The sequence below is a fragment of the Protopterus annectens genome, chromosome 13.part0 (assembly GCF_019279795.1).
Source record: "Protopterus annectens isolate FY-2018-M chromosome 13.part0, PAN1.0, whole genome shotgun sequence".
Lineage (NCBI taxonomy): Eukaryota > Metazoa > Chordata > Ceratodontiformes > Protopteridae > Protopterus > Protopterus annectens.
In genome coordinates this window covers 583,020,210-583,038,832 of record NC_056747.1, presented here as the reverse complement: position 1 = coordinate 583,038,832, position 18,623 = coordinate 583,020,210, and the positions used below count along the sequence as shown (strand labels likewise).

At 37.2% G+C, this 18,623-nt stretch overlaps 1 protein-coding gene across 4 annotated transcripts in view; it reads left to right on the top strand.

Moving 5' to 3' along the window:
* XAF1 (XIAP associated factor 1) overlaps nt 1-18,623 on the top strand; it is a 205,061-nt gene that overhangs the window by 89,615 nt on the left and 96,823 nt on the right. The gene's annotated exons all lie outside the window — the stretch shown is intronic.

Sequence of the window (18,623 nt, the reverse complement as noted above, 5' to 3'; positions counted from 1 at the left end):
GCTAATAAACACAGACACCACCACAGTTATGTGGTACATCAACAAGCAGGGGGAAACCCACTCTTACCCACTCTGCAGGCTAGCCATGGCCCTGTGGAACACTGCCATGGACATGCAGGTCCATCTGCAAGCTCAATTCCTGCCATGCAAACAAAACTCACTGGCAGATGACTTAAGCAGAAGTCTCCTAGATCCACACGAGTGGCAATTAGAACCCAGCACCTTCAGCCTTCTGATCCAGAAATGGGGGACCCTAGAGGTGGACCTATTTGCCTCCACCTGCAATCACTAACTCAGCAAATTCTGTACCAGGACACCTAACAGCAGGGCCTGGAAAGTGGATGCCCTGTCCTGCCAGTGGATAAACCTCTTAATCTAAGCATTTCCCCCTCTGCCCCTTCTCTTAAGAATATTGCTCAAGATAAGACAGGACAAACCAAGGACAATCCTGATTGCCCCGGACTGGCCATGCCAGCACTGGTACCCACTACTGCACAGCCTGTCACTGGTGCCTCCCTGGCATGTACTCCAGAGTCCGACTCTCCTCACTCAGTAGGGGAGACGGATCTTGCATCTGCAAACCCAGAATCTTGCAGCCTGGCTTATCCCTTGAATTATCCCCCAGTGACCAGCCTAAGCAGACCGGTACTGGACGTCATTCTGGAAGCCAGAAGACCCAGTACAAGGAAAATCCTATGCTAAGTGGAAAAGGTATTGCTCCTGGATTCAATCTAAAGGTGAGGACACAGCAATGCCCTCCCTACCTCTAATCCTGGATTACTTAGCAGATCTACTCCACAGAGGCCTATCCTTCTCCTCCATTAAGATCCATGCCTTTGCCATCTCTGCTCATTTCAACACTGAGCCACCTCTCTTCTCTCACCCTCCCATCAGACAGTTCCTGAGAGGGGCAAACAACTTAAGGCCACCAAGGAGAGCACCCATCCCTGCTTGGGACCTTAACTTTGTACTGGAAAAGCTCACATTACCCCCCTTTGAGCCTGCAGTGTCAGCAGAGTTAAAATTTCTCTCTTGGGAAGCAGCCTTGCTTCTGGCCATCACTTCAGCTAGAAGAGTGTCTGAGCTACAAGCATGTATGGCTGTGGAACCTTTCATTATTGTTCATGATGACAGGGTCTCCCTCAGAACTAACACTTTCTTTATGCCTAAAGTGGTGCCCAGCGTGGCTCTCAACCAATCTATCCATTTGCCAACCTTCTTCCCTAATCCTCAAAATAAAGGGGAAAGGATCATTCACTCCTTGAACATGCACAGACAGCTCAGATTCTACCTGGATAGGACTAAGCCCTTCAGGAAATCTGACCAGTTACTACTCAGTTTTGCACCAGGGGCAGAGGGCAAGGCCATTTCAAAACAGATAATTTCCAAATGGATAGCACACTGTATCCATTTCTGTTACAAACACCATGGGAAACCAACCCCTCGGGGTCAGAACACATTCCACTAGGGCAACTTCTACTTCTACAGCATTCCTCAGAGGAGTCCCTACCAGGGACAATTCTGGAAGCTGTTACCTGAAGTTCTGTACACACATTCACCAATCATTACCACCTACCTATATTATCCAAATCCAGGGTGGGTTTTGCAACAGCAGTCCTGCAGGGCATACTGGCCAGCCTAAACTCTTCTTGACTGCCTCCACCCTTTCTTCAGCTTTGGGAATCAACCCAAGTGTGATGACTGCAACAGTGAAACACAAGGAACATAATACAGTTGTGTACACTTGGCATAAATGTAGATGTTCAAGTGTATTCATTGCTGCAGTCCTGGTTTCCCACCCTCCAGCCCCCTTTCTCTCTCCTCTCTATGTATATTACTCACCCCTTACAGGGGTATTGGTATTTACGTTTTACTGGTGGTGATTTTCCCACCATAGCTTAGCTCCCTATTGGGGGGCTCCTGACATTTGGGGCAAGAAAAACTGATGTAATGGCATTGCCTGCCTGTTTTTATACCCCTAACGACCTGACCTCAGTCCTGGAGCTACAGCAACCAACGCAGAAATACTAAGTATCTGGTATTCGGGCTGACTGAGGGCTACCTGCAGGCAGATAACCCAAGTGTGATGACTTCAACAGTGAATACACTAGAACATCTACATTTATAGTAAGTGTACACAACTGTACTTTTCTGATACTCTGCAATTACATAACTACTACGGAAGTGTAAGTGAAAGATAGTAACTGTACCTAACCGGACATTTGCAACAATTGGAAAGAGGTTTTGCACCACGAAATTACAGGGTACAGAAAACAAGTCTTATGCGGAAAGACTGAAAGCCCTATTATTGTATTCTGTCTCCTACAGGTTGCTAGGAGGTGACCTCTGCCTGGCTTACAGGGAAGTCTCTGACTCTGCTCTTTTGGAAATGCTACACATTCATAAATCAAACTGCAGGGGGGGGCATTCACTCCAGGGATTTTAACCTAGCCTCTGACATGAACAGGTCATGCTACAGAGATATACATCTCCCAGAGAATGCCAGTTCCCTGGAACAAGCTTCCAATTCATGTGAAACAGAGCCCCTCCGTGACCCTCTTCAGATGCAGCCTAGATCAATGGATGGGTTACTGCATATCCACTCATGGGGTGGCACCCACATCCCTCCTGGACAGAGGAAGTCAGTAATAACTACCATAGACCCTTTCTTTTGAAAACTTCACTCACCTAACCACTGACAATTGGGTCAACTTGGGATTGATGTGGCTAGGCTAGTAACAGCTCTACAGCCATTAGCCTAGCATCCTCCTATGATTGATAGGCTGTACTAGGCTGTCCGCCCTAGGGCCTATGCAAGCCTAGTCATAACAATTCCGTGGCTATTTCTTCCCACAGTATTTACTTCCCTGGATCCCTGTCTAGCAGGGCGACTGACATGATCCCCGGGGTGAATTTCTTATCTCCCATCCAGTCATCAAGGTTCCTTTTGAAGAGGGCCAAAGAGGTGGTCTGCTTGACATGTATGGGCAGTCTATTCCAGAGTCTGGGGAGTCTGAGTCAGGAACCTATCCCTCCATCATGTTTTGTTCATTGCAGTCATCTGTGAACTTTGTTAGCCAGAGACCCTTAGTGTTGGTCTGTACTTCAGAGAACTACATGCCAAACCAGAGCAGTCCCAGCACTGACCCCTGAGGTACTCCACTTGTTTGGAGCTGGATTTGGAGTCGGCTACTTTTACAGTGTGGGTTCTGTCAGTAAGCCAGATGGCAACCCATCGAGTGATGTAGGGATTAATGCCCAGCTTAGTAAGTTTATCTATGGATCCAGAGTGGGGGATGGTGTTGAAGGCCTTTTGCATGGTCTGGATAGGCTGTGTGGACTACCTTACCCTTGTCCATGGCTATCGGGTTCAGGAGACAAGATCGGCTCTTCACGAACCCTAACTGCGTGGGGTCCAGTGTTTGAAGGTTGCCAAGGTCTTTGTTTAAAGTTCCATGATAATACATTCCATGGTCTTGCAGATCAGGCTCGTCAAACTGAATGGGCGGTAGTTCCTGGGATCCAAGGTGGAATCCCCCCTTGTGGAGTGGGATAACTGTAACTGTGCACCACTCAGTGGGCACGAAGCCTGAGGTGAGGCTATGATTAAACATGACACTTAGATGAGGTGCCAGTTCATTTTGTAGTTCATGTAGTACACATCCTCGGATGTCATCTGGTTCCATGGATGCTGTGCTATTAGCTTTGGAGAGTGCGTTTTTTACCTGTGTGGCCATTATTACCGGAATTTGGCAATCTTTCGGTAATGTGATGGCACTTTAGGGGATGAGAGGGGGGGGGTAAAGTTTGCACTGAATCGATCTACCAGGATATTGGCAATATCCTTGGGATCAGTATATTTAATGCCATTCTGTTGTAGCTCAAAGCAAATCTGAGCTTTGCCATTTAGATTCTTGACATAGCTATAGAATGCCTTGTGGTTGTCTTTGGAATCTTTGTCAATTTTATTTTCGTAACTAGCTTCGGAGGATTTTTTGAGGGATCTCAGCTTCTTACTGAGACTGGTAAGGGAGTTTTTTGCATCCTGGGCTGTTCCTCTTTTCTGCAACATTTTCTTCCTTTTGTTGTAAAGTTTGTTTATGGCAAGGGACCACCAGATTGGCTTCCTTTTTTTGAAGGAGGGCGTCTTGGTTCTATTGGGGGTGGCATGATTCATGCTCTAGTGGATGTGCTCGTACAGTGCCTTAGTGTAGGATTCAGCAGTCGAACTTTCAGTTCCCATCTGCATGGGTGTCCTGAAGTTTGTCACTTCTGACTTGAGTAGCATGAAGTTGGCTTTGGAGAAGTTTTTTTTTTTTACAGAGGTTTCCTTACTGAGGGGTGGGATGTGGATGTCAAGGGTGATTAGCTTATGGTCAGACCTGACCAGTGAGGGGGTGACCATAGGCGTGGAACATCGACTTCCCATGTTGGTAATGACCAGGAGTAGGATATTGGAACCCCTGGTGGGACTAAGGATTAGTTGATCCAGGGCGTTGGAATTTATGAATTCCAAGAACCGTTGGGCAAAGGTGTTGGTACAGGAGTAGTTTTCCCAGTTAATGGCAGGGTAGTTGAAATCACCCAGTATTAGGGTGTTTGGTTGTATCTTAATATTTTCCAGTATGTTTAGAAAGGTGTAGTGAGAATCTTTGGGCATGGTGAAGGATCTGTAGCAAGCTACAATTTGGATTGCAGTCTTACCTAGTGTTAGTTGCACCTGGGGAATTTCAAACGCATTGTGTTGGGCAACTAGCCTGGTGTTGTGAATATCCTTGGTGAATATGGACACTCCTCCACCTTTAGTGTTTCAGTCCTGGTTTGGTGGCCGAAAAGTGTGCTAAGAGTTGTAGCCTGGTATTGCAGGGGTGCTCTCTGGAGCCTTGAACCAGGTTTCACTTACTGTACAGATATCGACGTTCTCCATTTTTAGGAGTGCCTCGAGAGACTGCATTTTGAGGTTTAGACTTTTAGATTGAGTAGCATTGCCTTCAGATTTTGCATGAACCTATTGCAGCAACTGAATACAAGTGCTTAAAAAGACACCTACTCACAGCATACATCTAACTTGTACATTGACCACATTTTTAATTCCAATTTAAACTGTTTTGAATCCTTTTTAAGTGATTACTTAAGTGGCAATGAGTGACACAGTAGTAGGGTGTGTCATGTTATTAGTGAAGAAAATTTCTTTATCCAGGCCATCTGAACTCCGAGAGGTCATAATCAGCTTGATACTGACCCCCATCTGTCTTGTATTCCATCTGTCCAGTTTATATACCCCTCCACTCACTATACTTCATATTGAATAGTGTATTAACTCAGTCTATACAATAACTTGGGGAAATGAAACAGTAATTTGTAGAAAACCGGACTACAGATTGGATTAGCAAATCACAGACTCGGCTAAATGGAATACTTACACTAAATATTTCTTGACATACTGATCCCATTGCCAAAGCTTTCACCTAAAATTCAAATTTCTACTTATACCTTTTCAGTTGCTTTTGAGAACTCCATCTCTATCTGTTACAAATCTACTGAGAAGTTTTAAGAATACACTCGAATGATGAAAGGTTTGCAGCAAAAGTTTAGTTTCTTTTCTTTTCTGTTGCTAATCAATTCGTTCAGTAAATCTCCATATCGCCATCTCAAAAATAAATAAATGAAAAACTGAAATGGGTTAGCAAAAATCTTGTGTATCTTTAGAATTTGTAAAACTTGAGTATGAGCTCAAGGTAGTTACTTCCGCCAAAGATAACTGTAAACTCTTCTGTGGGTATGTCGGGAAGCTAAGAAGTAACATCTGTCCATGCTCTGATCTTGTCTATAATAATATTATCTTACAATTTACAAAGGCTTCTCCTCAAGCTACTGGAACCTTAGTTCCTCTGTACTTATCCCCTGTGAGGTCCATCATTGAGTATAATGTTCCTTTTGGCATGTACCATTTTAAATATATCGCTCAGCTCAAGGGGGACTCTGAGACTCTTACCTAAAAGTATAATTGGCTTCACGTCCCTTAATTACCCCAAAAAGCTGGCAGCCCTCTCCTTGTTCTCGGTCTCCTACTGACTCCTTCTGGTGACCTTTGCCTTACTTTTTGAGCCATGGAAGACCCTGTCCTATTTGACCACCTGCACCTCCACAGAACCAATGGCTCCTCACATACTGTAACCAAAATTCTCAAGCTACATCAGCAAATAAGTAGGATGGGATGGGCATCTAACCCAGTGCCTTCCACATCTGTGAAACAAGTCTCCCCACTTGTCAAAAAAAAAAAAAAAAGTCACCTGACTATTTTCAAAGTTAATGTCGTTAATTACATGGCCAGTCATAAATTTTGCATTCGGAGTATCCTACATAGACCTTTCAGAGAAAGACATTGCAGATTACTCTATTGCATAATAATTCAGTGGGCTGTTTTGACTAGACTCTTAATTGTTTTAGTGACTGCTTGTCTAGTATCAAGCCAAGAACCAATAAAGCAACTGGTAAAGCAACCCACACACAGCAGCTCTGAGTCTAATTCTCCCACCCTATTGGATATACTTATTACAGACTTCCCATTAAAAAGATGTTTGTGTCACTAAGTACTACCCGGTAACTTTGGTGATGATTTCCCTATTCTGTCCTCAGAGCCTTTTAAACTTGAAAATTGTTTCTTATTAAAAAAAAAAAAAAAAAAAAAGATTATATAGCAGTTTCTTCCTAGAATCCAAAGAGAATATCATTCATTTGGAACTAAATTCCTTTAACTGGAGTTGATTTTCTTCAAAACCAGCTCACATCACATGTCAAAATAATGAAAGTATAAATATGAAATGTAATATGTTTTTTATTGTTTTTATAAATAATATTGCAGTATTAGCCACATCATATACTCTTCTAGAGTATATTAAAAGTATATTTCTCCTCAAAATATTGAGACTTGATGAATAATCTTGCCATTGGATTACTTCAAATCTCAAAAAGGAATTTTAACAAAGGGAACAAGCATGGAAAAGTCAGAAACTTGACCCCATAACTGAGGACAACAAAGCAAAATTAGAATTCTGACTACTACTTCAAAAGCCTCTTCTTTAAAGGAGAACTGCGCCCACAGAATGAAAAAAAATGTATTTCATTGCATCTTGATGTTTCCTACATTTTAAGACTACCTTTGGACTTTATATACTTCTTTATATTTTAAATGTTATTCCAGAGTCTGCCCACATGGGGTACGGCATTTTGATGTTTTTACTCTAACTCCTGGTATCACACAATGCAGTGTTTGGCTTTAAAATATTAAATCACAGCCCCTAGGCTCCTGTCAATGCATTAACTTTACATGTGTTTTCGCACACACCCTGATTTATTTTAGTCAGTCAGGTTTAATTAGCATTTCTTGCTTTTCAATGACTTCTTAAAAGACAAACGGATAGTCACACAGAGCAGCATTCTCAGTACATGAACTTTATCTCCAGCTGTGAGCTATCTGCAGCAAACGGCTTGAATTCATTACTTTGACAGATACAAAGGGGAGGTGTTTAGGGATAGGGGGATGAGTTTAAGGACTACAACTCGGGCATAACAAAAGGATGAAAATTGTCTACTTTTGAAAGAAAGAGAAATAACGGGCACTAAGAATACTGTTCTGTGTGATTATCCCCATTTGTCTTTAAGTATTCATTGAAAACCAAGAAATGTTAATTAAACCTGAGTAAAAGAAAACCTGGTATATGCGAAAACACATGTAAAAGTCAATGCACTGACAGGAGCTTGGGGACTATGAAGTAATATTTTAAAGCTAAACACTGCAATGTGGGATATCTAGAGGTATACTAAAAAAAATCTAAATGCCAGACCCCATGCGGGCAGGCTCTGGAATTACATTTAAATATGTAAAAAAGTGTATAGAGTCCAAAAGAGGTGTCAAAATGTGCGAAACATCAACACATGATGAAATAAACATCATGTTTTTTTCAGTTAATGGATTTGGGTTCTCCTTTAAGGAATAGGCAAATATCCCTGTTAAATGAACCCAAAGTGTCTTGCAAGTCAATTAACTCTAACACCAAACTATACAACCTCCACCATACCTGATACTGACATGTTAAATGATATTAAAACTCTCATGAATGCCCCAGCACACGTATAACAAAAATTACTTGCCTGTCCTTCCAGAACACAGTTCGTCTCTCTTCAACCAAAGTGTCACTTCTTCATAGGTTCATAGATTAGTACTAGGCTAACTGCCCCTGTGAGCCATTTTAAACCTAACCAGTTACCTCATGTGAGAATCAAACTCTGTACCTTGCGTTTGTAAGGTAAACACCTTAACCATTATGCCAACCTCCAAACCACTTTTTAAAGTCCTTAAAACAAAGCAGGTTAAGTAAAGTTGTTCAGTTACTGGCTATAGCAAAAAAAAAGTCCATATATATTGTACCTCAAGCTCCTTAGTTGGCTTATACTAAGATTGCTAAAATTCTATGATTTATCCTGTTTTTTCCAGTGATCTTACTATGCAGCTGAAAACATGATGCTGTTTAACATCCGTACATAATATTTCAGTCAAAAAGGCTCTGTTAGACTTTAGACCCATAGCAGTACACTTGCCTCTTGCAAAACTACTACAAAAGATGCTATATCATCTCATTGATCATATTTCTTCATATGACCTCCTTAACAGCAACCAACATAGTTTCTCACCTGGTTATATTAGAAAGAAGTATATACATGGAGTTCCAAATCCTACATATGAAGCGGTGAGAAAAGGACATACTGTTAGTGCCCTTTTTTATTGAATATGAAAAAGGCATTTGAGTCAGTAAATCACTTTCAATGAAAAAGGCATTTGAGTCAGTAAATCACTTTCAACTGGCTTCAGAGATAAGATGCCTCTCATCATTTCTAACAGAACCTTTACTGTGTCAACTCAAAACACTTCCTCAATCTATTCAGTCCTGGGACCGCTATGCTTCTCTATATTTATAAATGAAGTTGACTTGCCCATTATTGATTGCATTGCTTATTCAGATAATTTAATAATCCTAGCCTTAAGCCCGTTATTCACTTCCCAGCAAGATAAGTTATGAGAATTTCAATCTGCACCTGCAAGTGGGTCCTCAAACGTAAACTCATAAAATCGTTATAAATGGGAATAAGTCCTCTGCAAGGATTTTTGGTACCAACGAAAAACTTAGCAGTACTCAGGCCATCTATGTTCTCTTGTTCCCTGCACTTATTCAAACAAAAGTAGGCAAAATGCTTAAACAGCTTAAACTTTTGTAAAACAAAGTCCCAGATCTTAACTTTTAAAACTAAAAAAATGAGATTTAATGTGCTGATTCCCAAACATGAGTATTTTGTCCATAGCTACCTTCATTATTCCTTTAATTGATATACTCTACAAAATGCATGGTTTTGTCTTGACAATTTATAACTCCACCTGTCATGATGGAGTAGCTCTGTTTTGTGTTACAAAAGGTGAACTGATTATACATCACAGCTAAGGTGAACTGATTATATATCGCAGCTAAGGCAACTCTGCATCTTAACCCACAGACATATAAACTGGTCTTCACTGGATATTGCTCTTGTCTGGCATCTAAGATGCTCACCACTTGGCCTGAATTCATAAAGGTTTCCACAAGATGTAGATTGCTCAATGCTGGTAGAGCAGCACTGAGCACTTTGTGTTTCCATATATACATTCAGAATGATTATGTTGGTGAGAAATTTTGTTAATAATCCAAAAAAGAGCACAGCGTTGCGAGTTCACAGAAGGAAATTTATTAACAAAAGGTTATCCACAGGTTAAGCGCTTTCATCAAACTGAATGACTTCTTCAGAACAATTAACCTAAAACTCCACAGTTTAAATAGTCAAAACTTTAAAATCATTGGTGCAAAGTTAACCAATGCCCAACATTAAATAACACTTCTCATGAATATCGAAACATTAAAATAAATAAGTAATGAGTTCAATCAATTCGTTTAACTAAAATAACTGAATATAGGTAAAAAACATTTTTTACACCTATATATACCCCCTGTTGATACATTTATTCAGTAAAGATCCTTGTTGTATAATAAAAGTTAAAAATAAAAATTATTTTTGTATTTATATATATGTAATATATATGAAAAAATATTTCAAAATAGTATATAATAATAATAAATACATAATAATAATACACATATTTAAACTGATTCTTCCTTTTCCTTTAATAGAGGCATTATAGAAATATGTTCGTTTTTGCCTGGAGGGTGATCAGCCGCCAATCTAAGTTGCCACATCAACTCTTTTTTGTGCAATATATTCTGCCAATCACCTCCCCTCATATCAGTTTTGACAAAATCAAGTATACCAAACTTGAAACACTTAAAGTTCTTACACAGAATACTGTGTTTATATAAAGCATTGGTATTTTTTTTTTTCATTTTTGACGTCATAAAGATGTTCGTATATCCTATTTTTCAACATTCTTTCCATCTTACTAATATAAAAAGACGGAAAGGTGATACATTGGGCAATATATACTAATTTATTTGAACAACAGTTACCGTTTTTTAAAAAAATGTGACTTCTATTTGAATTACCTAAAATTATGTCACTATCTAATAATATGTAGGGACAGTACAAACACCTTCCACATGCTTTAGTACCAGTTGTATTCCCCTGCCTATTTAGATTTCTACTGGATTCCACCAAGGTTTTGATGATACTACTTACCTTGGTGGAAAATATAGGTTTATCACCAATAATACGAACTATCTCAGGGTTGGTTCTGAAAATGTTCCAATTTTTGTCATGGTACCCTTAATGTAAGAATATAAGGGACAAAATTGAACCACACATGCTTGCTGAAAATTGATGGTATTCTGAACATTTTCTTCATTATTTACAAAACCAGACCTTCCTTCACTAGCACCTAATAGTGGTTTATAAAGGGTACCCCATTTACCAATGACCTCCTCAAGAATAGGGTCAATAAAATGGCCCGGGTATCCTCTTTCCAAAAACATAATCCTTAAATTCCTGAACTCTGCTGTTATATCATTCTTCATAGTAGTCATCCTGGCTACCCTGACAGCCTGACCCTTTATAATACTTTTTTTCTGGTAGGCAGGATGACGACTATTATAATGTAAGTATGCATTACAAAAAGTATTTTTACGGTAGATATTTGAATGAAAACAATCCTGATTTTTAAAAATCTTAACATCAAGAAAGTTAATTTCCTGCTGATGACACTGGAAGGTAAACTTTAAATAGTCCGTAGTCTGGTTAATATAGTTCACAAACTCTGAAATTTCATCTACACTTCCCTTCCATAAAATAAAAATATCGTCCAAAAACCTACCATAGTAAGAAATGTATGAAGAAAATATTTTATGTGAAAAAATGTATTTTTGCTCCCAACCTAGGAGGACCAGGTTAACGTAAAGGGGGGCGCAAGCAGTACCCATTGCTACTCCCTTTAACTGTTTATAGTATTCGCCACCAAAAAATATAAAATTGTTGTCCAAAATCAAGCTCATATAAGAGTAAAACTTCATCTGATTTTAAAGATGAATAGGTGAATAAAACCCCCTCGAAAAGACTTAAACCTTCATCTTTTGGGATGCAAGAAAAAAGGTCTTGTATATCTATAGTAAGAAACCAGCAATCTGGTAACCACGGGTCCGGCTTTATCTGACCTAAAAAATCCCAAGAATCTTTGAGTAAATGTGGAAATTTACTGACAACATATTTCAATTTTTTATCCACATACACCGCTAAATTATGGGTTTTTGAGCCAGCAGCTGCAACTATAGGTCTAAAAGGTGGCTTCTTTAAATTTTTATGCACCTTGGGTATTCTGAAAATTATAGGAATTTTTGGATATTTATTATACATAAAGTTGTATTCATCCTTAGAAATTTTCTGATCTAATAAATATTCATATAAATGACTATCCAGCCTACGATAAGAAATATTGATTTCATTTTTTGAACATACGGAATACCTGTCCTCTTGGAATAATATATGTTGCATATCATTATTGTAGTCTACCATACTATATATAACCACCCCCCCACCTTTGTCAGGAGTCATAATTCTAATACTCTTGTTTTGCCTGAGACTCTCCAGGAGACTCTTTTCTTCGGGGTTTAAGTTGTGAAACATTCTCCTTTTCTCCCCCCATGTCTTATACAAATCTTCCTTGACAAGTTTTTCATAAGCCACAATTAAAGGATGTAGGGGTGGATTAAAGGTACTACTTCTCTTGAGAGTGTCATTAGTTTTACCCTTGTTCAATTTATCTGAAAAAATAAGGTTCAAATTTAATTTTCTAAATATATTTGAAAATCAACCATTACTGAAGCTATATCAGGCATGTATGTAGGAACAAACTTGAACCCCTTAGAGAACAAGTAAAATAATTCTTTGGTAATAGGAAAGCTGGCATAATTATAAATGTTGAAACCATGTAAGCTATATTTGATATTGTCCAAACTTTGTAGTTGGACTGTATTGTCTACCATTTGTTGCAACCGTAATTTTGTTTTACTACCCTGCTTGTAGGTCTTGTTCGTCCCTTGTCGGCGTTTGGCTATTCTTTCTGAGCGTCTGGGAACTTGAAAATCCTGAGTGTCAGAAAAACAGTCAGGCTCAATTTCCCCAGAATTTCCTTCATCTAGTACAATATTGAAATTGGAACCAGAATGTACTTTACCATCTATTCCAATAGACCCATGTTCCTGTTCTTGCTCCATATAGAAAACCAATTTATCAGTAGGATATACTTTGTGTGATTTATACTGTTTACTGTCCCTTTCCATTTTCTTAACTTTCTTCTTAAAAATATTGTCACATTTTTGGTCCACCCTACTGATGATTTTATAATACAAATTTTCATATTGTGAAAATAATAAATCAGTGGTGATTTTTTTCATTTAGTGTGTTCACCTCCTCCCTCAATACATTAACCATAGCCTCATAAGAATCCACGGTTTTACCCAATAATTCCAAACCCCATTTGTCAAACATCTCTGAAAACTTTTTGACAGTCCCAGCATCGTAATAAATACCATAGGGAAATTTATACACTCTCAACCCTTGTGGAATTAAACATTGTTTGATACATTCACTTAAACAGCAAATTTCCATTTCACATAGTTTAAATTTAAATAACTTCTTTTCAAAAGCATAAATCATTTCTCTTAAAGATGGATAATTGGGCTGCTCTCCTACTCTATTAATGGAAGGTACTTTGTCGAGTCTGGAACCAGCATCTTGAAAAGAGTAATATCTCTGTAGTAATTTACCAAAATTTATCATTGGAGTTTTTAAAATGCCCACTGTCCTTGCAATTGTTTGTTTCTCGTGTAGAGCCATTGTTTGTTTCTCGTGTAGAGCCATTGTTGATGTAACATCCTCTTTCAACCAGTTTATTAACATTACCATTATGCCCGTTCAAACCAGTCTTAAAAGAACACTTTCCACATATTGTATGATTGTCAACACCCCCTCTCCGAGTAGGAGTTCGACTAAAATTACTGAAATCATAGACAGCACCAGTTTTATCAGGCAAATGGTTAGAAACAGTACCTGTATTAGAAAAAATGGAGTTCTCACAGCGTCGTGTCACTTTGTCACTTTCGACAGGGTTCGGTTCAATTTCCCCATCAAATTGAACAACACAGTTACTTTTGAAAGGTTGTTTTTGCTGTAAAACACCGCATCCATTGTCAGCGTTCAAAACCTGACCCACTCGTACACTTCCATCATGGATTTCTGCTGTCATGGTGACGTCAACCGTTCTCTTAAAATGGTGATGCTGAATGCAATCTTCCTGAATACTATTATCACCAATATTGTCATCATTACCCCTTTTAGACGTGTCGGGAGTAGAAAGGGAAATATGTCCAGTGTTAATTTTGCTACTTTGAGTAAACAGTTCAATCAATCTAGTAAGCTCTCCTTTGAGCTCAGCCACTTCCTTCTTCAAGGCTGCAATCTCCGGCTGGCCAGAATCCATTAAAGGAGAGAGACTGAAGGAATCTGGGGACCCCATAGCAACAAACACCAAAAGTTAACTAGATCCAAAACAATGGTGTTAAATGCGCTCAAAATACAACCAATAATCCAAAAAAGAGCACAGTGTTGCGAGTCCACAGAAGGAAATTTATTAACAAAAAATTATCCACAGGTTAAGCGCTTTCATCATACTGAATGACTTCTTCAGAACAATTAACCTAAAACTCCACAATTTAGTCAAAACTTTAAAATCATTGGTGCAAAGTTAACCAATGCCCAACATTAAATAACACTTCTCATGAATATCAAAACATTAAAATAAATAAGTAATGAGTTCAATCAATTCATTTAACTAAAATAACTGAATATAGGTAAAAAACATTTTTTATACTTATATATACCCCCTATTGATACATTTATTGAGTAAAGATCCTTGTTGTATAATAAAAGTTAAAAATAAAAAATATTTTTTGTATTTATATATATATATATATGTAATATATATGAAAAAAATAATATTTCAAAATAGTATATAATAATAATGAATACATAATAATAATAATAATACACATTTAAACTGATTCTGCCTTTTCCTTTAATATAGGCATTATAGAAATATGTTTGTTTATGCCTGGAGGGTGATCAGCCGCCAATCTAAGTTGCCACATCAACTCTTTTTTGTGCAATATATTCTGCCAATCACCTCCCCTCATATCAGTTTTAACAAAATCAAGTATACCAAACTTGAAACACTTAAAGTTCTTACACAGAATACTGTGTTTATATAAAGCATTGGTATTTTTTTCTTTTTTGATGTCATAAAGATGTTCGTATATCCTATTTTTCAACATTCTTTCCGTCTTACCAATATAAAAAGACAGACAGGTGAAACATTGGGCAATATATACTAATTTATTTGAACAGTTACCATTTTTTAAAAAAATGTGACTTCTATTTGAATTACCTAAAATTATGTCACTATCTAATAATATGTAGGGACAGTACAAACACCTTCCACATGCTTTAGTACCAATTGTATTCCCCTGCCTATTGTTTAGATTTCTACTGGATTCCACCAAGGTTTTGATGTTACTACCTACCTTGGTGGAAAATATAGGTTTATCACCAAGAATACGAACTATCTCAGGGTTGGTTCTGAAAATGTTCCAATTTTTTGTCATGGTACTCTTAATGTAAGAATATAAGGGACAAAATTGAACCACACATGCTTGCTGAAAATTGATGGTATTCTGAACATTTTCTTCATTATTTACAAAACCAGACCTTCCTTCACTAGCACCTAATAGTGGTTTATAAAGGGTACCCCATTTACCAATGACCTCCTCAAGAATAGGGTCAATAAAATGGCCCAGGTATCCTTTTTCCAATAACATAATCCTTCCTATTACCAAAGAATTATTTTCCTTGTTTTCTAAGGGGTTCAAGTTTGTTCCTACATACATGCCTGATGCAGCTTCAGTAATTATTGATTTTCAAATATATTTAAGAAAATTAAATTTGAACCTTATTTTTTCAGATAAATTGAACAAGGGTAAAACTAATGACACTCTCAAGAGAAGTAGTACCTTTAATCCACCCCTACATCCTTTAATTGTGGCTTATGAAAAACTTGTCAAGGAAGATTTGTATAAGACATGGGGGGAGAAAAGGAGAATGTTTCACAACTTAAACCCCGAAGAAAAGAGTCTCCTGGAGAGTCTCAGGCAAAACAAAAGTATTAGAATTATGACTCCTGACAAAGGTGGGGGGGTGGTTATATAGTAGTATGGTAGACTACAATAATGATATGCAACATATATTATTCCAAGAGGACAGGTATTCTGTATGTTAAAAAAAATGATCAATATTTCTTATCGTAGGCTGGATAGTTATTTATACGAATATTTATTAGATCATAGAATTTCTAAGGATGAATACAACTTTTTGTATAATAAATATCCAAAAATTCCTATGATTTTCGGAATACCCAAGGTGCATAAAAATTTAAAGAAGCCACCTTTTAGACCTATAGTTGCAGCTGCTGGCTCAAAACCCCATAATTTAGCGGTGTATGTGGATAAAAAATTGAAATATGTTGTCAGTAAATTTCCACATTTACTGAACGATTCTTGGGATTTTTTAGGTCAGATAAAGCCGGACCTGTGGTTACCAGATTGCTGGTTTCTTACTATAGATGTACAAGACCTTTTTTCTTGCATCCCAAAAGATGAAGGTTTAAGTCTTTTCGAGGGGGTTTTATTCACCTATTCATCTTTAAAATCAGATGAAGTTTTACTCTTATGTGAGCTTATGAGCTTGATTTTGGACAACAATTTTATATTTTTTGGTGGCGAATACTATAAACAGTTAAAGGGAGTAGCAATGGGTGCTGCTTGCTCCCCCCTTTACGTTAACCTGGTCCTCCTAGGTTGGGAGCAAAAATACATTTTTTCACATAAAAGATTTTCTTCATACATTTCTTACTATGGTAGGTTTTTGGACGATATTTTTATTTTCTGGAAGGGAAGTGTAGATGAAATTTCAGAGTTTGTGAACTATATTAACCAGACTACGGATTATTTAAAGTTTACCTTCCAGTGTCATCAGCAGGAAATTAACTTTCTTGATGTTAAGATTTTTAAAAATCAGGATCGTTTTCATTCAAAAATCTACCGTAAAAATACTTTTTGTAATGCATACTTACATTATAATAGTCATCATCCTGCCTACCAGAAAAAAAGTATTATAAAGGGTCAGGCTGTCAGGGTAGCCAGGATGACTACTATGAATAGTGATGTAACAGCAGAGTTCAGGAATTTAAGGATTATGTTTTTGGAAAGAGGATACCCGGGCCATTTTATTGACCCTATTCTTGAGGAGGTCATTGGTAAATGGGGTACCCTTTATAAACCACTATTAGGTGCTAGTGAAGGAAGGTCTGGTTTTGTAAATAATGAAGAAAATGTTCAGAATACCATCAATTTTCAGCAAGCATGTGTGGTTCAATTTTGTCCCTTATATTCTTACATTAAAGGTACCATGACAAAAAATTGGAACATTTTCAGAACCAACCCTGAGATAGTTTGTATTCTTGGTGATAAACCTATATTTTCCACCAAGGTAGGTAGTAACATCAAAACCTTGGTGGAATCCAGTAGAAATCTAAACAATAGGCAGGGGAATACAATTGGTACTAAAGCATGTGGAAGGTGTTTGTACTGTCCCTACATATCATTAGATAGTGACATAATTTTAGGTAATTCAAATAGAAGTCACATTTTTTTTAAAAATGGTAACTGTTGTTCAAATAAATTAGTATATATTGCCCAATGTATCACCTGTCCGTCTTTGTATATTGGTAAGACGGAAAGAATGTTGAAAAATAGGATATACGAACATCTTTATGACATCAAAAATAAAAAAAAATACCAATGCTTTATATAAACACAGTATTCTGTGTAAGAACTTTAAGTGTTTCAAGTTTGGTATACTTGATTTTGTCAAAACTGATATGAGGGGAGGTGATTGGCAGAATATATTGCACAAAAAAGAGTTGATGTGGCAACGTAGATTGGCGCCTGTTCACCCTCCAGGCATAAACGAACATATTTCTATAATGCCTATATTAAAGGAAAAGGCAGAATCAGTTTAAATATGTGTATTATTATTATTATGTATTTATTATTATTATTATATACTATTTTGAAATATTATTTTTTCATATATATTACATATATATAAATACAAAAATAATTTTTATTTTTAACTTTTATTATACAACAAGGATCTTTACTGAATAAATGTATCAACAGGGGGTATATATATGTATAAAAAATGTTTTTACCTATATTCAGTTATTTTAGTTAAATGAATTGATTGAACTCATTACTTATTTTAATGTTTCGATATTCATGAGAAGTGTTATTTAATGTTGGGCATTGGTTAAATTTGCACCAATGATTTTAAAGTTTTGACTATTTAAACTGTGGAGTTTTAGGTTAATTGTTCTGAAGAAGTCATTCAGTTTGATGAAAGCGCTTAACCTGTGGATAACTTTTTGTTAATAAATTTCCTTTTGTGGACTCGCAATGCTGTGCTCTTTTTTGGATTATTGGCTGTATTTTGAGCGCATTTAACACCATTGTTTTGGATGGAGAAATTCTTGTTTGCTATGGTGCATGTATATATTCAAACTTATGTTGAAGCTATGAAATACATTGATGTATGTTTAAACATGCTACGCTATCTCTCTTAAATTATACGACTATCATTGCCAAATCTTCATTGCTGAGAAGTGTTCTTCAACACAGCCACAGACCCAATTAATAATAATTAAATAAAAATCAGTAAATAAATAAATAACTGACTAGCATACTGCTGTGCAATAAAGGGAATGTGACAACCGAATGAAGGGTTTTTGCAGAATAGAAAGATATGGAGAAGATAATACAATCTTGATTTCTTTTTTCATGTCTTCAGTATTTCATAGGAGATTCTACAAGAGTAGAACTAAACAAGGAACAATTCTGAGAGATACAGAACTCACTGTGCAGTTTTCATATATTGAAAACCCTGTTTCTTCCCTTGAGTCTTTCCTTCTTCTGTTTCTGTCT